Source organism: Pongo pygmaeus, chromosome 19 (genome assembly GCF_028885625.2).
Source record: "Pongo pygmaeus isolate AG05252 chromosome 19, NHGRI_mPonPyg2-v2.0_pri, whole genome shotgun sequence".
In the NCBI taxonomy this organism is placed as follows: Eukaryota; Metazoa; Chordata; class Mammalia; order Primates; family Hominidae; genus Pongo; species Pongo pygmaeus.
In genome coordinates, this window is record NC_072392.2 from 69,401,079 (window position 1) to 69,419,876 (window position 18,798).

General features: G+C 52.9%; 1 long non-coding RNA gene across 1 annotated transcript; it reads left to right on the forward strand.

Annotated features, from left to right (window-relative positions):
* Window positions 1-6,514: 6,514 nt before the first annotated feature.
* On the forward strand, window positions 6,515-9,307 carry LOC129017690 (uncharacterized). Its single transcript, XR_008495106.2, has 3 exons — window positions 6,515-6,732; window positions 8,441-8,588; window positions 9,030-9,307. It is a non-coding gene; the product is annotated as an uncharacterized LOC129017690 (long non-coding RNA).
* The last annotated feature ends 9,491 nt before the right edge of the window (window positions 9,308-18,798 follow it).

An 18,798-nucleotide genomic window follows, 5' to 3' on the forward strand; every position in this document is an offset into this window, starting at 1 on the left:
ATGGACACAGGGTGCTGGAGACAAGCCCTTTGCTCCTTGTTCCCAAGTCCAGACTTGGGTCCTAGTCCTGGCCCTGCCACTGACTCGTGTTGCTATGGTTCTGAGTTAAGTCCTTCTTTGCCTTTGAGCCTCTGTTTCCCCACCTATAAAATAACGAGTTTACCATCTCCAAGGGCCATAGTCCTGGCACATACAAGGTGCTCCCACCAAGGGTTCTGCCAGCCTCGGTCCACCCACCACCTGTTTACCACCTCCGACCCCTCTATCCAGGTTTCCACCACCAGCCCCTGGGTTCCCCCATGCTTTGCTGGCTTTCTCTGGATTTTTTCCCATAGCAGTCCCTGTCTGGCTCTGCTTCCCAACTTCCCACTTCCAGTCAAGCCTTCCAGCCTCTCTCAGATCCTGGTTTGTGCACTCAGGCTGGTGGGAGCACAGGTTGTTGTAGGCCAGCTGGGGCCTCCCTCCCCTTCCCCTTCTTCTCTCCCAGTTGATACCACTCAGTCCTCACTCACTCCATGGAAGGAAACAAACAGCTGCTGGGGTGTTCTTGGAGGGGAAGACATGGACCTTTGTTGGGAGGAGTGTCCAAGGGGAGCCTGGTTGGAGGAGGTGGTAGGAAGGAGTAGGGACCTGGAATAAGCCACTCTCCTTTCATCAGCAGCCTCCCAGTATTTCACTCCATTTGGTGGGGCAGAAAGGAGGTGCCAGCATTGACCCTGAGCGTGGACGGAGCCATTCCCTCAGCAGTGAGCCCCCAGCCACCCCTTTGATCGCCCCTCACCCGCTCCCTAAGAGGCTGTTAACGTCCTTCTTTATGGGGCTGGGGACGAAGCCAAGACTCTCTCCTCATCTGGGGGCCCCAGGCGGCTCCCTTTGTACTTCTTCCCATGCCCAGCACCTGCCATGGGGGACTAGCCTGTCCTGCCCCAACAAAGACTGTAAGTAAGAAGTCCTGAGCCTTGAACTAGTTAGGTGATCTGATGGGAGGAACAGTCTGAGCTTACAGGGGGCTCCCGGTCTGATTGGGGGAGGGGAGCAAGTAGAAGAAGAGACAGACCAGCAGAACAGAGCTGGGAAATGGCCTCAGGTGAGCTTCCTGGAGGAGGAGGATAGGAGAGCACAGGAGAGCAAGGCAAGGAAAAAGAGGGGGAAGGGTCTATGTGAGACTGAAAGGGAGAAGGGGGATTCTGTGGGGGAGGTATGGGATGGATTCGTCCATCTGAAGCAGAAAACCCAAGCCAGAGTATGGAAAGAGTGGTAAAAGGGATGGGGGGGAGAAATGGGCAACCTCAGAAGCTGAGATGGTGGTGCCGAGCCTCAACTGATTCATCTGTAAACTGGGCCTGACACCTGCTTCCCCCAGTTGCCGTGAGGATTCGCTGGGCCCATGCATAGAAGGGCTCTGGCTGGAGATCACACTCCCTTCTCACGCATTTCCTGTCCTGCTTTTATTCCCCACTGCATCCAAGCCCAGAGGGGCCAGTTCCTCTCTGTTTCTCAGCATCTGGCCTCATCTAGAAACATCTGCCTCTCCTGCAAGAGGTCCCAGTTAAGGCTCTGAAGGAAGAAGTGGTGCAGGCAGGACTGCGGGTGGCGGGGCGGGCGGGAAAGCTGAATGGAAGGAACAGAGGCGCATTTTCCTCACCCCCACCTCCCCCAGGCCTCATTCTACACAGATTTGCCATTCATCTCCCCAGATTCCCCTCACTCCTGGCTGCCCTCAGTACACACACGCACACGCGCACACACACACACACGCACAAACCTGTTTTCTCTCTCAACAATTCAGTGTGGCCCCACCCCAACCCAGGGCCCCCGGTAGAGGACCCCACTCTGCTTCCTCCAGCTTTTCCTTCAGTGGCTGCCCAGCAATGTATTCTCCAGTTTTGTTTCCAAAATTCTGGCCAATTTTGTGTTCTTCTCCATAACATGTCCATGTTATTTCAATATGAAAATATTTTACCTCCCAGTTAAATTATCAAACTTTTCCCTGAAAAATCTTCCAGTGAGAAGCAGGACCATATTTTATCCTTTGTTTTTTCCTGCTGAAGGCACCCAAGGAGGACTCAAGGGTCCCTGTGACCCCATTTGAGTCATGCTGGCGGGGCTCTGTGAGTACGCAGAACCCCCAAGACAGAGCCTACTGTCCCGCACTGGGAGAGGAAGGCAAAGGCAATGTGGGAGAGGGGGTGTCCCTGGATCCCTGGCACCAGCCTTGGTCTCAGAAACAAGACTTTAGCTCAGTGGAGGGTGAGGGGGCTTTGGGGATAGTCAGAGTTAAAGTTGGAGTTGGATGGGCAGGTGTCACCCATGGCAAGAAAAGGAGATGGTACTCCTGTGGTCTGACCTCAATCTCTCCTGCTTCAGGGGTAGAATCCTGGGTTCATAGAATGTCCCTCAAGCTGGGCGTGGTGGTGTGTGCCTGTGGTCCCAGCTACTCTGGAGGCTGAGATGGGAGGATTGCTTGAGCCCAGGAGGTTGAAGCTGCAGTGAGCGGTGATCAAGCCACTGGACTCCAGCCTGGGTGACGGAACAAGACCCTGTCTCCTCCTACAGTCCCATCCCTATGATTGCAGATGAGGCCAGACAGAGGGCTCACTTGAGACTGCAGAAGTCTTCATTCTTTCCAAATTGACTCATTCTCAGTTTCCAGGGTCTGGTGGGCAGAATAATGGCCCCTCAAAAATGTCCACATTCTCATCCCCAGAACCTGTGAATATGTTACTTACATGGTAAAAGGGATTTTGCAGATGTAATTAAGGATCTTGAGATGAAGAGAATATCCTGGACGGTCTGGATGAGCTCAGTGTCATCATAAGTATTCTTATCAGGGAAAGTGGGAGGCAGGAGACTCACAGAGATGTGAGGACAGAAGCTGAGGTGGGAGTGATATGAGGATGGGGCCATGAGCCAAGGAATGCAGGCAGCCTCTAGTCAGTGGAAAAGGCAAGGGACCATTTCTCCACTTGAGAAGGAACCAGCCCTGCTGACCCATTTCAGATTTCTGACCTCTGAGCTCAATCTGTTTATAAGCCACTAAATTTGTGGCAATTCATTACAGCAGCAATAGGTAACTAATTGCTAATTAATTACAAACTAATTACACAAGGCTTTGGGGTGAGAGGCTTTGTGAGCTCCAGTAGGGAACCCAGTGAGTCTTCCCCTCCACTTTCTTTCATCCTTACCCAGCATTAATTGCACATCTGTGATGTGTCAAGCACATACCAATTTAATCATCACAGCCCTGCCTTCAAGGAGCTTCCAGTCTAGTGGGACTACAGACATGCAAACACCCAAGAACCACACAGTAAAAGAGTGATTTTTGATGGTTGGTATATACAAGCTGCAATCTGCATGGGGACAGGAGCCAGAAGTAAGGGAATGCTTGGGCTTTTGGAGCCAGAAAGAAGTGAGGTCTTGATCCTGACTGCTCATTTTGTGATGCTGGGCAAGTTACTTATGGGGGATCTGGTTGCTCCCTGATCCACCCGGGGAGGTGAAGGGGGTGCTGCATTAGCCCATTGCATTATCCTTGTGAACCAGAGCTTCAGAGTGAGTGTGGGATAGGGGTGGAGGCTGGGGACAGGGAAGGATGCAGGTATTACTATGCCCTACCTATGCCTTAGTTTCCGCATCTGTAAAGTGGGAAAAATAATCACACCTATCTCATGGAGTTGTGAGAATTAAATGATGGTGCATGGGGACTGCTTGACACAGTGAGTTACACCTAGTAAGTGCTCAGAAAACAGGGAAGGCTTTATGGAGGAGCTAGAACTTGAGCCAGACCTGAAGGCCAAATAGGAACTTGTGAGACAAACAAACAGGAGGAAGCTCTTCTGAGCAGGAAAAAAAAAAAAAAAAAAAATCCCAGCATGCGTGACGCACAGGGATAGGACATGAACCTTTTGGGGAATTGCAGTGAGATTCAGGAAGCTGAAGCCTAATGTGGCCAAGAGGCAGGAGAGGTGCTTGGAGAGTAGGCAGAAGCTGGATCACCAAGGACCTTTTATGTCATTCTAAAGATGCTTTTATCCTGAAGCCAATAGGGAGCCACTGAAGGTTGTTGAAGAGGGGAGTGACTCAACTAGATTTTTATGTTGGAAACAAATCTGTTTTCCACGTTGGTTCCAAAGAGAGACAGGGACTGAGGGAAAGGATCCCATTCCAATTCAACTTGTTGGGGCAGGGAGGAGAAGGTGTTTCCTTTTTTTTTTTTTTGACGGAGTCTTGCTCTGTCACTTAGACTGGAGTGCAGTGGTGCAATCTCGGCTCACTGCAACCTCTGCCTCCTGGGTTCAAGCAATTCTCCTGCCTCAGTCTTCTGAGTAGTTGGGATTACAGGTGCGTGCCACCACACCTGGCTAATTTTTATCTTTTTAGTAGAGACAGAGATTCGCTGTGCTGGCTGGGCTGGTCTCGAACTCCTGGCCTCAGGTGATCTGCCCACCTCGGCCTCCCAGGGTGTTTCCAATGTCCCCAACTGTGAACCCAGAGATGATCTCTGGAGGAAGGGGTTTCAGGAGAATCACAGCAAGTCAAAGGAAAAGACCCAAATACCTATTATCCATACGAGAAAACTGAGGCCCAGAGAATGTCACACAGCAGCAGCAGAGGCAGGACCAGATCCCAAATGTCCTGACTCGCAGCCCAGTGCTCGCTCTAAAGTACCCTGACAGCCACAATCGTTGAATGAATAGCCAAGTTGCAGATGGAAGACTCATACAGAACAGGCAGTCTCCCACATTGACTCTTTGGAGGGACAGTGAAAAAAGACTGCTCGGGCTGGGCGCGGTGGCTCACGCCTGTAATCCCAGCACTTTGGGAGGCCAAGGCGGGTGGATCACGAGGTCAGGAGTTCAAGACCAGCCTGACCAACCTGGTGAAACCCCATCTCTACTAGAAATACAAAAATTAGCTGGGCATGGTGGCACGTGCCTGTAATCCCAGCTACTCCGGAGGCTGAGGCAGGAGAATTGCTTGAACCTGGGAGGCGGAGGTTGCAATGAGCCAAGATTGCGCCACTGCACTCCAGCCTGGGCGACTGAGCAAGACTCCATCTCAAAAAAAAAAAAGAAAAAAAAGAAAGACTGCTGTTGTCCAGTGTTTCTGGGGACCTGGTTGCTCCCTGATCCACCTGGGGAGGAGGAGGGGGTGCAGCATTAGCCCATTACATTATCCCATGAAATGGAGCTGCAGAGTGAGTGCAAGATAGGGGCAGAGGCTAGGAGGCAGGAGAGGATGCAGATGTTATTATGCCCTACCTATACCCTAGGCCTGGCTGAACCTAAACTGTCCTCAGTGCCATGGAACCGAACCTGTGACAACACAATAGACTAAAAATAAACTGGGCATTTACCACTTTAAAGCCTTAGAGCCAAGTCTCCCCATTCAGTTGCAATGCCCCATTGAGGCAGTAGACTGACCTCATGTGACTTTTGGGAATGAACACTGAGACCATCAACCCTATCAATGAGGGTTAAAAAAACAACGAAGTACCACCTGACAACTTCAAATTATTTATTGATTCCTGAAAAGGAAAATGAAAGGAAGCTGGCCAAAGCCACGGAGTGTCAGTTGAATAAGTTATCAAGAGTCTTCTTGGACTGACGATGCGGCTACATTTGCAGCACTTAGCATCTTCTGCCTTGGAGGAGAGCTCCTGGTGGGCGCTCAGCCCACCTGCTTCAACTGCAAGCTCACTGAAGACAGATGCCCCAGTTTGGCATGGTGCCTGGCTGGCAGGAGGGCTCTTTTCCTCTTTTGCAGACTGTTGATGCAGCCTCCTAAGTACCCTCTCTGTCTCCCATCTTAGCTCCTCCAGTCCACCCTACAGTCTTCCTAAGACACTGACTGATCAGATCCTCTGACTCTGCTGGAACACCTCAGGGACTCTCCACAGCTACAGCAATGACTTCCCAAGAGTGCCCTGGGGCACATCAGTCCCAAGAGATGCTCCTGAAGAAACAGCTTAGGGCCAAAATAAATTTAGAAAATGCTCTTTACTGAAGCTCCACAGCCCTTGGAGATTCATATTCCCCATGAGCATAATAAGGGATCTGAGAAGTCCTGCAAGGTTAGCATGCAGCGAGATTAGCATATTTGAACAGTTTTCCGAAGCTTTTTCCATCACAGGCAATCTTTTTGCAAGCAATGTCTACAAACAGCCCAATGTCTACAAACAGCCCAAGACATAGTCCCACAGAACATACTTTGGGAAGCAGTGAGCTGCGTGGTAGAGCCTGAAGTTCAGTCAGGGAAGGGAAGGGCAGCAGTTGTGTGATGAGTCCCTGCCCAAGGGAACATGGTCTATGGGAGACTGAGGTGGCTCAGGGTGCAAAAGGGAAGGTGCTGGCTGTGTGCAGACATGACAGAGACTTGTGGGTCAGGAAAGTCCATCAGCAGCTCTCCTCTCTGCCTTCAGTCTCTTCGTCTAGACACAGATGTCCTGGGCACGTGTGTGTTTCTGGACCTGGCACATCCTGAGTGAATCTTGGCCTCTTAATGAACCCAGCAGCCTCCTGCTACAGAGTCACTGAGATGTTGTGCAGTTATGACATGCCCTCCCACCACAAAAGAACATTCCAGCTTGTCCAGGGGATGGTCACGGAGGCCAGTGCTCCACCGGATCCTCAGCAGCAGGAGCCTTCTGTGGTAGGAAAAGCATGGGCATCGGAGGCCGAGTCCGGGGCTCCCATCCTGATCCATCACTGACTAGGTGCTGTGGGGCCTTGGGTAAGTCACTCAATCTCTCTAAGCCTGTTTCTTCATCTGTAAATGGGTAAATAATAGCTGCCTTCAGTGTTGTAGAGCCAGCGTGGTTTGTTGCCCTGGGGTATCAGCCTCACCACCTCCAAAGTTCTTGAAGATCCTCGAAGGTAGGATTAAGTCTCACCTTTCATTCATTCCATGCAAATACTTGTCAGGCACCTTCCCCATGCTAGGAACTGGGGAAATGGTGCTGAGGAGAAACAGGCTGGGTCTGTGCCTGTGGGGAGCATACCTTCTGGTAGGGATTAGGTAATTCATTCATTTATTCAATACCGAGCAGCCACTGTGGGCCAGGCACTGTGCTGGGCTTGGGCCTCCTGTATGTTTTCATACAGAGTTTACAAAGTGTTTACAAAGCATTTTTGCCATAATTGGTTAGTTTGTTCTTCATGACAATCTGATAAGATAGGAAGTAGAAATTACCACCCTATTTGGTAGACAAGGAACTAGAGGATCAGGAAGACTAAGAGGAAAATTGAACTGGGAACCAAAACCTCTCGTCTCTCCATAGGCATTCACTGGAGGACCACTCTGGGCCAGGCACTGTGTTCACAGTGAGATGCAAATGTTCTGTCTGGCTGTGTGGGTGGCGCTGACAGCCATTTGTTTGCCTGTCTATTGCTGTGGTCCCTGTTCCTCTCTGAGGCAATACCCTCCCCCAGCCAAGCCCTCAGCTATGGACTTTCCACACAACATGGAGCACATAAGTTGATTCCTCGAATTCCACACCCTCAGCTGTCACCGTTTGTAGCCCAGGAAATCCTTCCTGCACTTGACTTCAACACCTAAGGCCAAGGTTAGTCCCCCTACCACCAGGGGCCTTTTTTGGGGTAGAGCAATGCTCAGGGAAGACCAAGATGACTCAGGCCCTCCTCAAATACCAACATGTGAACCGGAGGCACAGTAGACCCTGAGCTCCCAGCCAAGTGGGTGCTCACTATGGGGGCTACTCTGGGCCTTGGCCAGGGAGGAGCAGGTGGGAGCAGGGAGCAGAGCATGCAGATCTTCCAAAGGGGATGGAGTTATAAACTGGAGCGGGAGAGGAGGAAAGGGTAATGAGGGGGCTGAATGATGAGCCCACCATCATTTTACTAAAGGCCTGGAAACTGACAGCAACGTGGGATCCTGGAGGGAAGTGCTGAATTGGGGGTGGGGTGGGGTGGGGGGGTGTCAATATCACTCAACATCCAACTCACTGTCAGCTTAAATGAGCAAACCCCAGCTGAGCCAGAGAAGACTGACATATCCAGCATTCCCCAAATCCATCTGAATATCTCCTCCTTCTCTCCACCTCTTCCTTCTCCTCTAGGAAGGCCCCTCAAGTCATCTCCACCCCTACAGGTGTGTTCCCTGTGTGCCTGCCCAGCTCTTGTGCCTATACCCTGCATCCTGGCCACTCCATCTCCCTGTGTTCTGGGCATGCTCTATTTCCTCCAACAGCCAGGGGCTCTAGGAGGTGAGCTGTAAGAGGTGGAGGTTCTTTTTGTTTGTTTGTTTTAGATGGAGTCTCACTCTGTCACCCAGGCTGGAGTGCAGTGGCGCGATCTCGGGTCACTGCAACCTCTGCCTCCCGGGTTCAAGCGATTCTCCTGCCTCAGCCTCTGGAGTAGCTGGGACTATGGACGCACACGACCACACCCGGATAATTTTTGTATTTTTTTTTTTTTAGTAGAGACGTGGTTTCACCATATTGGCCAGGCTGGTCTCAAACTCCTGACCTTGTGATCCGCCCGCCTTGGCCTCCCAAAGTGCTGGGATTATAGGCATGAGCCGCTGCACCCCGCCCAGGTTGAGGTTTTTGAAGAGCATCACCTTTGCAGGTACAAAGTATGGAATCTCCTTTGAAGCTCCCTCCACCTGGGCTGTCTTAATTCCCAGGCCACTGCCAGATCCTGAACTGTTCCGTGAGGTGTTTACAGCCTTTCTCCTGTGCTCCAGGCATGTGGCCCTCCACCTGGATTCTGTCTGCTCTTTCATCCCCTGGCCCTGGTTCCACCAACAGCTTCCTCCAGCCCTGTTGGCAGCAGTCTAATCTAAATCACGCTCACTGCAGTTTTCAGTATAAAGTTTTATCATCAGGTTCTGTATGGGTATGGGTAGCCTGAAGGATGTGGGGTAGAACCAAGATACAACTACCTGCCTGGGGAGAGCAAGCCGCGCTACTCTCACAGCTCACACCAATGCCTGCCTGAGATAATTTTTGTCTCCGTTAATTCATTTGTCGCCAGGAGAAAGTCGAGCTGTTTCTTTCCTCTTTACAGGTGAGAAACGCTGCAGGCAGGAATCCAGCCGTCATTCTTGACACCACCCTTATCTAATCCCCTGCCAACAGCTAGTTCAAGCCAGCATCAGCTCTCTCCTGGACCACTGCCACCGCCTTCTAACAGGATTCCCACCTCCACCTCCACTGTCATTACCCCCGATCTACAGCCAACTTGAGATGATCATGTCACCCCCTCCATACCCAACACAACTCCAAAATGCAAAGAGGCTTCCTCTGTTCTTGGATCAAGGGTTTAAACATGACCTAGAAGGCCTCGCATTGTCAGTCTCCATCCACCTCTCACTCCTCTCTCTGCACTCCAGCCTTGTCTGCCTTCTCCCAGCACATTGTATATGCTCCCTCCTCCCACAGGACCTTTGCACATACTGTTTCCTCTGCCTGGGCTGTTCTTCCATCCCCTCAGGTTTCAACTCAGACATCATCTTGTTGGGGAAGGCCCCCAGCTTCCCTGGCCAGTCAAATCCCCCGTACATACTCTTAGGGCATCATGTTCTTCGTTTTCTTGGCACTGACCACATGTCATCCTGACTGCATTTGGGTGGCTATTTGATTGATGTCTGCTCCCCATTAAACTGCAGGCTCCATGAGGGCAAGAGCCAGCCTAGCCCGGTGCCTGGCACATAGTAGGTGCTCAATAAATAGTTGTTTGAGTGGGGCCCCAATGAGTGAGCAAAGGCTTAACCAAGCCAGGACCAGGAGCTCAGAGCCCTTGGCTCCCCAGGGTGGGAAGATGGTTGTTTACCAAGCCAGGACCAGGAGCTCAGAGCCCTCGGCTCCCCGGGAAGGGAAGATGGTTAAGTCCCCGAGGCTAGCTGGGGAAGCCACAGTTTGTGCCCTACTGGAAGAGGATGCCACCAGCTCTGTGCTTGGGCCAGCAATTGGTCACTATTTGAAAACAGAGTTTGCTCCATAGCAAGCAGCCCCCCAGAGACTGGGTGTGGAGGGTATGGAGGAGGGTGCCAGTTAGAGCAGTGAATCCTGCCACAGTCCCACTGCTGCTGTACTCTCGCAGGGGTCTGGTCTTTGGGTTTTGGGAGCCCAGCGCTTGCTACCTCTTTACTTTTGAAATGGTCCTCCCCAGGCACACCCCAGAGAAGAGAAGTGGGAGGCTTCAGTCCCTTGCTTACATGCTTACAGGGTGGAGGGAAGGTGTCTCTGGTGGGAAGGAGAAGGATGAAGAGGAAGGAAAGGGAAGACAGAAGTGTCCATGAAAAACTCAGTAGAAAGGCTCATGAGAGGCAGGATATTGGCTATTTGGGGAGGCACCTCTAGAAAATGACTCACCCTCCCTTGGTTCTTGAGTGGCCCCAGGGAGGCATCACCATCTTCCTTTTTAGCATCCCTCCCATGGGAAGGAAGAGAGACAGAAAAGGACATCTACTGTCCAGGCAGAGCCAGTCAGACTCCTCTGAGCAATCCTGGAGGGCTTCCAGGAGGAGATGAGCTTTATAGAAGCCACAGGCTACCTGGGAGGGAGATAGTCCAGACAGAGAATCATAGGGAGAGAGGACCACATCCCAGGGTAATAGCTGAGAAGCAGGAGACAGCAAGATAAGGAAAGGCAGTGTGACCAGAGTGGAGGGGGCGTAGCAAGGGAGGCAGGAATCACCCTGTTGCATTAACAGGTCTGGTTGTGTCACTCTCTGCTCAGAACCCCGCAGAGGCTCTCATCCCACTCAGAAAAACCACAAACCATCCTCCCTGCTCTCCTCTCCTATGCCCCTCACTGCCACTCCCACTGCTGAGGCCATGTTGGCCTTCTTCCCGGTCCGCAGCGCATCGCTGCTTCTTAGGCTGTTCCTCTGTCTGGAACCTCCTTCCCTACGCAGCTCCACTCTCACTCTCTCCCTTCCTGCAAAGCTCTGCTCAAGTCTTGCCTTCTGACGTTGTTGTGTAAAACTGCAACCCTTCCCTAGCCCCATTCTTGGCCCTCCTGACTTCCTTTGCCTTGCTTTTTTCCCCTCCTCATGGAAGTTATAACTTTCTAACATCCCCCATGATTTATTTACTCTCTCCCATGAGAAAACGAGCTCCGCAGGGCAAGAATAATGGTCTGTCGTTTTGCTGATATGTCAGCACAAGAGACAGGGCCTGACACATAGTAGGTGTTCAACAAAAATTGGTTCAATAGCTAAGAGGGGTAGAGGTGGAAGTGGGGCTGGGAGCCTGGGAATGGAATGGAAACTCATGTTTCCAGGCTCCTTGGTCAGTGGGAGAACGGAAGCCCAGGGTGGGTGGGCAGCTCCCAAGTAGCCACCCAACATGCCAGGAACAGAACTGTCTCACCCCCTGTTATGTCTGTCCCAGCTCTCCCTCCTCCCCACCTTCAGAGTCATCCCTGGGTGACGGTGCTCCTGGCATCTGGTATCCATCAGTCCCTTCCAGAAGTCCCTGTGAAACAAAGAGGGGTGGCTAAAGTGATCCCAGATTGGGGGCAGGGGGGAGTCTGCAGGCAAGCTGCCCCTGTTGCTGACCTACCCCTCCCCGCACCCCCCTGCCCAGCCCTTCCCAGAGCTACCAGCCCGCAGGTTTCACCACCCCCAACACCAAACCACACACAACTCCTGGCTCCAGATTTGAGGGATGAGGAGGGGAGCTGGCAGGAGGGAACAAGGGCATGCAAATGGGACCTGACAGGGGCCGGGCACCTCGGGCAAAGAATGTAAATAAAAATCGGTAAATATTTAGGGGAAATGGAGCGGGAAGTGGGAGAGGGAGGGTGGAGGGGACGTGTTGAATTTCCAACAACATCTGGAGGGCAGTCCTCTCCTCCATCCCCCCTATGCCCCATTCCACCCCATATGGGGGCTTGCAGTTGAGAGAGGGTGGTGGCTCTTGAGGGGGAGGTAAAGTGTCTGCGCTGGGCTGTCTGGATGCATGGGGGTGGGCACAACTTTGAAAGTCTAGAGTGTTTGCCCGGCCAAGCACACACAAGGCCTCACCCAACCCCAAACTGAGTGCTTCCCTCTAAGCCATTCATGTCTTCCTTTCCACAAGGCCCTGCTGTGAGCCAGGAAGCAGGGATTCTGGGATGAAAAGACAAGGTCTCTCTCCTCAAGGAGCTTCTAAGAGAAGGGACAGCCTTAAGGAGGCCCCACATAAGGAGGGCCTTGACAGAAGTCAGCTTAAGGAACTATGAACTGAGGCCAGGGGGAGTGACATAAAATAGAGGTCAGGGAGCACTTCCTGGAGAAGGAGGATTATAAAAGTACAGACAGACATGGATGAGAAAAGGATGTGTGTGTAGTGGGAGGTGAAGTTCATTTTTAGGGAGATGTAAGAGTATGGAACCTCTATGGGCAAGGCGATATAGGAGGATTGAGCAGGGGGGCAAAGAGAGTTGAAGCTTAGTTACCCCAGAAGAAAATCTAAACTAAGAGCTCAAATGGGGCAAGATGAGGGATGAGGAAAGGGGCTTGAGGAGGTCTCTGCCCTCTACCCCACCATCCCCACCACCTCAGCCAAAGTAGCTCCACCTTCATCTGCTTTACTGATCAGGCTTCTAGGAAGATTTTATTTGAAGGGTCTCAATACTTTCGAAAAAAAATTGAAAACTACTGCTCTCTCAGGAAATAAAAGAAAAGCTTCCCCCCAAATGGAGGCCAAAGCTGGAAAAATGGAAGAGCAGAAAGCAGAGTATCTACCTCTAGCTTCAGAGCAGTGAGCCTTCACGTCCCCAGATTGAGGTTAGACCCTAGGAGGGACTTCTTAACAGGTATTTCAAGCCTTTCTCTTGCCATCCAAGTTGGGTCAGGCCTGGCTCACTGTGCTGGCCTGCCCACCCCATGCTGAGCCGCCCTGGGCAAGAGTGCGGGGGCTCCAAAGAGGGTCCAAGGACTGGAGTGTCATCCTCTGCCTCCTGCTTCCAGTCTGGGGAACAATTGGCCTTTTGTCCAACAGAGGATGCCCAAAGGGTGAGGTCACTCCCGACATGGCTCTCTTTGTCCCAGGGCCAAGGAGACACCAAGGCTGAGTCCAGGCAGCCTCCCCTCATCCTCTGTCCCCAAACCCCTGAGCACTACCCCACGCCTCACTGTCCCCATGAAGGGCTTTTCCAGGGCCACAGGAAGGAACACTTGAAGGCAAGGAGGCTGGTGCGGCAGGCACTGGTGGAGGTGAAGAAGGCATGAGATGGGTAGAGAGGAGAAGGAAGGGGAGCTGGCTAAGTCGCCGGTTTAGAGGGTGATCCTTCTTCACAAGGAGCTCCAGCCACTCATGTGACTAGCCCTACAAAAATGGTTCCAGGCTGGGCACAGTGGCACATGCCTGTAATCCCAGCACTTTGGGAGGCCGAGGTGGGAGGATCGCTTGAGTCTGAGGGACCAAGGCTGCCTCGGTCACTGGCCAGAGAGGCCAAGAGGATGCTGGGAGCAGAGCCAGCACCACTGCACTCCAGCCTGAGCGACAGAGCGAGACCCTGTCTCAAAAAACAACAACAAAAAAGGTTCTAAACCCAAAAGGGGAAAAAAAACAAAAACAAAGGGGTCTGGGCCCCGAGGCCCCCATTGCTTGCATCAGCTTTAGACCAAGAGGCCCTTGGGTGATGTGGATGAACTGGAAGTTCCCCAGGTATTGCCACAGGAAGGGCTTTAAATGGGATTCCCCTGTCCCAGGGGCCCCTCCGCACGGAGATGAAGGGCTCCCTGAGAGAGGGAGAGTTCAGAGCCCAGAGGACAGCACAGTCGGGAAGGGAGAAGGCAGGTGAAAGATGTCTGTGGCCTGGAGGAGCCAGAGGACCAGTCTGAGCCAGAGCATTGCTGAGGAGCTGTGATGGACGGGCCTCCAGGAAGCTCCGTCATCAGGATGGGCTGAAGACAGAGACAACAGAGACGGGCCATTGGCAGGGGTGGTCTAAAAAAGGAGAGGTCACTGTGGTGCCATGAGCACTAGACAGGGAAGCAAGGGCTCCAAGTTCTAGTCCTGGCTCTGCCTCCGACTCATGGAGGAACCCTGGACTAGCTTCCTTTCCCTGGGCCTCAGTTTCCTCCAGTGAGAGCCTTCCAGAGGCACAGTTCTAGTAGTCTGGACTAAGATGCTGGGGGCAGCAGTGTGCTGGAGTGCAGAGCAGGGACTCAGGATGAGGGGATCCTGTGGTAGCCTGCTGGGACAAGGTGGGACCTGGCAGGACAGGAAGGGCTACCCTGAGAGCTGCGGCTCTTGGAGCAGCTGCCTATGAGGAGGAGAGACAGAACTATGGCGGGAGCCAACCATGACTGGGGGCTGGCCAGGGAGGACAGTAGTGCTATGGGTGGGGAGTACAGCTGTCCGGAGGCCACCAAAGTTGGGAGCGTGGAGGGGCGGGTCCACCCCCAGGGCTGAATGGCAGCCAGAGAGGCCAAGAGGATGCTGGGAGCAGGGGCCAGTGACAGGACACGGAGCGGTGTGACCAGGTCAGCCTCTAAATGTAGATTCTCAGACTTTGGGAGCTTCTGCTTCTGTCCCAACACCCTGCCTCCTCCCCTCCCGCCCCATTCATTCTGGACCAGCCCCCATATCCCATCTTGGTGGAATGTTTTGTGAGCTGAGAATAGCCATTGCCAGGGTCAAGGAAGGGAGGGTCGCCAGGGACTAATTGCCCTAAATAAATGAGCAATTAAGGCTCTTACAGGAAGAATCCAGACCCCCCCCCCACCCACCACCCTGAAAGATCACCATGGCAACCGCTACTGGCTCCACCCCAGGAAAGGCTGAGCCACTTGATTGGCCCACATTGCTGTCATCGTACAGTGAAGGGTGGAGAGGGTGTGGCTTCAGTCCGGGGAAGCAGGAAGGGCAGGGGTGACTGGTGTGACTTTCTGCTGAAGGTCTCTGGGCGAATTCTCCCAGTCAAACCGTGGGGAAGAGGGGAAGAGTATGGTGCACACTCCATGGCAGTCTCATCCAATCCCCACAGCCTGCAGGACCGAGGCCCCTATGTCGGGCTGCGGGTGTGAGGAGTTGCCAGGAGAAGCAGACACTGCCAGGTGTCCATCTCCTCTCAGCACCCCTCCCCCCGACACACTTCCTGTAATGGCGTCTCCAATGGGGAGGCCATTAGTCCTGCTTAGGGCAGCACCTAAGTACTGTGGCTGATAAATATAACATGAGCCTATCGATTAGAATCCTCCTAGTCCTACAGCAGCTCGGCTCCCTAATGGCTCCCCTCCCCTCAGCACACTGACTACCCACGTCTCACCCCCAACCCCAGGCTGATTTTCTGGTTTACTTGAGGCTGTGGGGCAAACATGAGAGGAGCAGAAGTGAGGTGATGGGGGCAACACCCAGAGCCCAGTCAAAGGGGCCGCTGCTTGGAGACAGGCTGAACTGGTCTGGGCCCTGAGGCAGCCTGGAAGCCCCTCTGTCAGTTAGGGGCAGCTAGGCGAGGAGCCGCCCGTGATTTCCCAGGGCCCCGGCCCTGCGGTAGGACATGGAGCAAGGAAGGCAGAGGGCCCCTACTTTCTGTGAGGCGCAAGACACAGCTCCTTCCCTTGGGGGCTCTCCTGGTAACTCCTCAGAGAAACCTGCAGTGATGCCAGCTCTGGCCCTGTCACCACACCCTCTTCTCCCTGGCATCTCCCACCCAAGCCCCCGCTGCACCTGTCGTGGCCCAGCCAACCCTCTCTGCCTTCATTTCACCCATCTCCAGGGCGTCCACACTTCCTCATCAGATCAGGGTTTTGAGGGCAGGGGCTGTGTCTCCTGCATCAGCTTAGGGCCCCTAAGGGGTAGGGACTGTCTTCCCCAGGGTGGGGGCTTTGGAAGTCATGAGCCTTTTCCCCCAAACCACCAAATTTGGACTGAGGACTGCATAGGGTAGGGTCTGCTGCACCCCCCGCCCCCACCATAAGATAATCAAACCAATTAGGCCTTCAGACTTGTTAACCATCAGTGCTGGGTGGCAGCTGAGACAGCAGAGTGAGACAGCTCTGCCACACCTCCCCCCAGCCTGAAACCCCTCGAGGCTCTGGCCTGCTGCTCGAAGACGTCTGGAAGGGCCTTGGCAAGAGGTGCAGGAAGAGCTCCTGCCTGGGCGCCAGAGGGGGCTTGCTGGGTGGGTGGGGGCACAGGCCTGGGAGGGGGCCTGTGGTTTTGCAGAGCTGTGTCTCTGGATGGAGGCTGCCCACAGAATCCTCTAACAGGAAGGCTGAGCTAGGCTGGCTGCAGCCAGGAAGTGAATCCTTAATGTGCCTCTGGCATTGCTGCTGGGCAAACTCACCACTTAAACACTCAGCAGGCTGGGTGGGGACCAGCCACAGAGCCTGCCTTCCTGGGGGTGGGTTTGGTGCCACAGCACGCTGTGTGCCAGGGAAGCCGGGTGTCTGTAGGTGATGCCATGTGTGCTTCTGGGGTACCTGTCTGCCTGAGTGACATTGTATGAGAGGGGTGGGTGTGCAAGAGGCCAAGGGTGAGGCTGGCCCATTCTCTGCTGTGTCCCCTGTCCCCACCCCATGCCTCTCTTAAGAGATGTGTTTTTGTAGGTTGGGGGTTCGGGCACCATTCTTCTCATGCACATGTCTAGTTGCAGCTGCAGAAATGGTGATTAGGTTGCAAGAACTTCCTCCTGGGCACTGGGTGGGAGACTAGGATGAGTAACACTTAGGGAAGTGAAGGTGCATTAGCACATGTTCTTCAGAGAAACAGAACCAACAGAAGAAAGAAAGAGAGAGAGGAAGGAAGGAAGGAAGGAAGGAAGGAAAGAAGGAAGGGAGGGAGGGAAGGAAGGAAGAGAGGGAGGGAAGGAGAAAGGAAGGAAGGAAAGGAAGGAAGGAGAAAGGAAGGAAGGAGGAAGAAAGGAAGGAGAAAGGAAGGAAGGAAGGAAGGAAATAGAGATCGATATAAACACACACACACTCACACATAATACAGAGATTTATTCTAAGAAATTGGCTCACATGATTATGAAGGCTGAGAATTCCCATGATCTGCTGTCTACAAACTGGAGGCCAAAGCAGGTTGGTGGTATAGTTCCAGTCCAAGCCCACAGGCCTTAACCAGGAGCACTGGTGGTGTAGGTTCCAATCAAAGGACAGGAGGACCAATGTCCTAGTTCAAGCATTCACGTAGAAGAGTGACTTCTTCCTTATCCGTGTTTGTTTCATCCGGGTCTCTGATGGACTGCATGGGGCCCACCAATACTGGGGACGGCAATCTGCTTTAATCAGTCTACAGACATGACACAAATGTCAATGTCACCCAGAAACACCCTCACGGATACACCAAGAATAATGTTTAAATATCTGGGCACCCTGTGACGCAGTCAAGTTGACACATAAAACAAACCATCACAGGATCTCCCCTTTGAAGAAGTTTCTGGAAGGGGCGTTGGCTCTGGGAGACATGAATAAAAGGGTAAGGGATGGGCAGATTCTGCTTACAAGTTGTCTTGGCTCAGGCTGCCGTACCAAAACATCACTGACTGGGTAGCTTAAACAACAGAAATTGGGCCTGGCACGGTGGCTCGTGCCTGTAATCCCAGCACTTTAGGAGGCTGAGGTGGGCAGATCACCTGAAGTCAAGAGTTCGAGACTAGCCTGGGCAACATGCCAAAATCCTGTCTCTACTAAAAATATAAAAATTAGCCGGGCGTGGTGGCACATGCCTGTAATCCCAGCTACTCGGGAGGCTGAGGCAGGAGAATCTCTTGAACCCAGGAGCTGGAGGTTGCAGTGAGCCAAGATTGAGCCACTGCACTCCAGCCTGGGTGGCAGAGTGAGACTCCGTCTCAAAAAAAAAAAAGGAACAAACAACAACAATAACAAAAACCAGAAATAGATTTTCTCACAGTACTGGAAGTTGGAAGTCCAAGACCAAGGTTCCAGCCCATTCAGTGTCTGGTGAGGGCTCCCTTCCTGGCTGTCTTCTTGCTATGTCCCCACAAGGCCCTTCCTTGGTACATGTGCTAAGAGGTGGAAGCGGGCAGGGAGAAGGGGGATGTGGGGGCAAGAAGAGCTGGGGGGTGCTGGGAGAGAATGTTCTAGTGTCTTTTCCTCTTATAAAGACACTGATCCTGTGGCATCGGGGTCCCACCCTAATGACCTCATGTAACTTTAATGACCTCCTTAAAGACCCCGTCTCCAAATACAGTCCCACCGTAGGTTAGGACTTTAACATAAATTTTGAGGGGACATAGTTCAGCACTAGGTAAGGAATATCTCTCTCTTTTCCCCCGACATTGCACCCTCGCTTTAAAAGATAAACTTATTCAGATTTCCCATTCCAACTGGCCAAGCAAACTACCTCCTGTCTCTTCACCACCTCTTCACCCCTTCTCCCTTCTCTCCCAGCTTCCCCTTCCCCAGCCTCTCTCTGCATTCTGAGGCTGGGGCTGGGGCAATCAAGAGGCTTCAATAGCATGAATTCAGCCCCCAGCCCGGGCTATATTTAGCCTAGTGGCTCAGACACTGGACAAAGCCACTTCCAAGAGGCTGGTAGGGACAGAGTTGAGAGGAGGCTGCCCTTCCTGCCCCTTTCCCTTCCTGATATGGATACCCCTTGGTTGCCCTCCTGGGGTTACCAGGAATGCTGTTCACAGGGCATGGGCTAGGACTTTGTGTGCACTGCATTCTATTTCTAGATCATCCGCTGGGAAGGGAGTTCTGAGCCCCCTGCCCCAGCCTGAACGAGCACATCCTGCAGTGTTCTCCTTTCACATCCTGCTCATGCATCAGAGTCACTTGGGAGCTTTCAAAGCTATGGATGCCCAGGCCCCACCCCTAAAGCTTCTGATTTAATTGGTCTGGGGTGAGGCCCTGGCATCCTTCTTTTTC